This window comes from Rosa chinensis, chromosome 5 (genome assembly GCF_002994745.2).
Source record: "Rosa chinensis cultivar Old Blush chromosome 5, RchiOBHm-V2, whole genome shotgun sequence".
In the NCBI taxonomy this organism is placed as follows: Eukaryota; Viridiplantae; Streptophyta; class Magnoliopsida; order Rosales; family Rosaceae; genus Rosa; species Rosa chinensis.
The window spans coordinates 61,195,769-61,199,088 of NC_037092.1; the positions used below are offsets into that span (position 1 = coordinate 61,195,769).

The following is a 3,320-nucleotide window of genomic DNA, read 5'->3' on the forward strand; positions in this document are numbered from 1 at the left end:
TATTGCTGGGTTTTGAGAGATGATAAGGATTTGAGATTGGTTTGAATCTTCTGGTTTATGCTAGTTTTTCAATTTTGACAGGACGGTAGGCATGGAAAGGCTTGGGGAGTCGTTCATAAGGAAGGTGGGTTTTACATTTCAGTTGTTCATTTCAATTTGGGGAGCCGCAACCTAACTAGCTTTCTGGTCTCTCATCTTCTCTCTCTTTCTCTTCTTTCTTTCATTCTTTCAATGGAGCATTAAGGTCTTTGATCTTCTTTCCTTCCTTCCAATGTTTTGTTCCCTTTATCATTGATGATTTGGCTATAGGATTTTGGCTTCAGTTCTATGTTCCTCAATGTCCTTGCAAGTTACGATGTTAATTTGGGGATAAATTTGTCAGGGTTGCAGATTGTAAATTTGGGGGTTAGGGTTTTGGTTTTTTATTTCAATTCAGATGGGCTGACATTTTGGTGTATTTAATCATTGTTTGGAGATATGAGTGAAAGCATTAGTAGGACTGCATGCATTGGGGGTGCAGTACTGTGACTGCGAAGACGTCCAATTGAACTACGGCGACCTACTCTCAAGCTTTGGTGGCGACATCTAACTTGCATCACTCTGAATCATATTCTAGCAGGTAATTTCTTAAAACTTTTTTTTTCTTAACTAAGATTTAATTTGTTACTTTTTAAACTTACTTTTTTGTGTTTCATCTCAGTAGAGACCCAAATTGAAACCCCAACAAGTAAGTTGATTGATTTGATTTATTTATATTGATCGATGTTGGTTTTCATCATATAATGCTCTTAATAAATTATTTTTCACCCTTTTTGTTTCCTATTCTAATTGGCCCCTTTGGATTTCTTGAAATGTTTACACCCCTAAAGAGCACTAGTTTAGTGTCAATAGTAGAGAAGAACTTATTGTGAAAATAAGACTTCATTAATAATTTTTTTATTGTACAGTTTTGTTCATATTGGTTGATCATCAGATTGCTGGGAAATTTAAGGACAATTACAATTTGGAGCTCTGATTTTGCCTTCATTTGATAGTTGGTAACATTTTCATTCCCTTAAACTTGTGTAGTCTTGTTTTTACTCTTTAGGTATCATAAGCGTCGTTGTATATATTATATGGGTGTTGTTTACTCTTTGAGATTGGAAAAGTTAACTGCAACTTTCTTTCTCATTCACTACTCATTATGAGTCACCATTTGATAATCATACAATCAACTTCAATTATGATGTCTAACATTCTTTAGAGTTTTGTCCCACTTTCAAATCTAGAATACTATTCTTTAAGTTGCTAGATAGGAAAGGGAAACTACACTATCACTGGACTCTCATGTCCTGCATCTATTATTTAGCTTAATCTTATCTGGCAATGTGTTGCTTGTGCTTCTTTTCTTTGGTTTCTTTGAGCATTGTTTGTTTTCTTCCTCTTGCATTGTGCTTGTTGCCTATTGGCTTTAATAAAGTTTATTCATTAATCCCAGGAAAAAAAAAAGAGTAAACTATTGCTAATGAGGAACCATTTGCTAGCTCCAAAGTTATCTGCACTTGAGAAGAAAAAGGGACTTTTCAATGCTGCATTTGCAACCATGTCTACACGCTCATGTGTTTGGTCAGTCTCACAAAAACAGCTACTGTTAGTAACCAAAGCTACAAACAAAGGCAACTTTGTGAAGAAAGTAAGTCATACTCACGTTCGTTTTTCTGTGCTATTTCTTTTACCAAATTTTACAATAATAAAGACTTATATATTTTCTTATGCACAATGTTCGGTTTTGGTGATTAATGAGTTAAATGACATGCCAGACCAAGAGGTAGAGCTAAATTCTATAACGATGTATGCATTTTCTATCTCATACACCTGGGCATACCCCATTTCTTTATTCTGCAGGTAATATGTCACACATGCATTTAAAATCTGCATGTCATAATTCCTATTGATTATGTATTCCCTTTGCCATGGCTTTGGAAGGATCATACATTTTGCAGCATTTTGTTAGCCAGACAATACAATAACTTGTTTATAAGCTTACCATGATAAACTTTTCTCCTGCATGAATAACTTGTCGGTCGAGCATTTTCGATGCCAAGGCTGGAATTGCTTTGAATGACAATTTTGTGAAGCTTGTCTCTTGAATGGGCTTATAGGTAATTATCTCAATATCTTCATTATGCAATCTGGGTTTCTTTAACATCATAGTGGGATACTAAAATAGTGTAATATACATTGCAGAATATCTACCTATGTTGATATTCTATTTCTGGTAAGTCTCCCTCATATTCTTCATAATATTATATTCATGCTACATAGTAATATTGCTATTTTACAGAATTGAATTTTTATTGTTTCATAGTCTTCTCTGTTTTTAATACTCAGTTTCTTTAATGAATTAAACCTGGTAAATACTTGGACTACATGCAAGATAAATAGCTGATGTATGTACTCCTTTGCAGGAATTCATAAGGCTTTGGTTTTAAGTATGGAGAATACGTATTATAAATAAGTTGTTGATGTCAACAGAAAGTTGCAAAGAGATGCCTCTTAGTCAAGAAATGGGATTCTAGGCCTTACGTACTTTGCAGATTACTATTGATTTCAAGCAGCAAAAGTGGAAGGAAGATGAGAGTTAGATAAAGAGACTTGGTTTTGATGCATGGAAGGAACAAATGCTTATAGTGTTTTATCTATGGACATTAAGGAAATACTCCCCTTTTGATATCAATTTACTGAATACATTTTACATATGGTGGGATTTGAGTTAATTTGATTGTTTAGAACCTTTGTAACAATTAGACAACAAGAATAAATAAAAAGTATTGTACAACACATTATAGCACAATGGTAAAAGCTCAATGTGTCATCTCAAAGCACAAATACATTGAATTGTTAGTCTTCACACCACATTTTTTTGTCACAAGAACTGTAGAATGTATACAATAGTCACGACAGCTACAAAATAAAAACTGTCGTCTGAATAAAACTCACACAACGGTCATAAAATAAAGCGACATCTGAATTGCAATCACACAACAGTTTTTAAAGTCGCCCGTTGTCTGAAGAATAGTCACATAACAGCTACTGTTGTCGACAGGCTGCCGATCCCTTCATACGACAGTTCCCTACAATCGATATTCATCAGACGGCTCCTCGATATATGACGGTCAGCCTCCATATCAGACTACAGTTTTTGCCTGTTGTCTGTTTCAATTTCTGTAGTAGTGCGAATGTATATATCTTGGTGGATCCAATGTATTTTGAAGTTTAAAGTATGGGTTAAAGTACTGCTAGTTCATTTGATGGTTTGCATCAAATTTTATTTCCATTTG

The 3,320-nt window shown here is 34.3% G+C and overlaps 1 long non-coding RNA gene across 1 annotated transcript; it reads left to right on the forward strand.

Annotated features, from left to right (window-relative positions):
* Positions 1 to 515: 515 nt before the first annotated feature.
* Positions 516 to 1,037, forward strand: LOC112168109. The gene is made up of 2 exons (XR_002924068.2): positions 516 to 619; positions 948 to 1,037. It is a non-coding gene; the product is annotated as an uncharacterized LOC112168109 (long non-coding RNA).
* Positions 1,038 to 3,320: the final 2,283 nt, after the last annotated feature.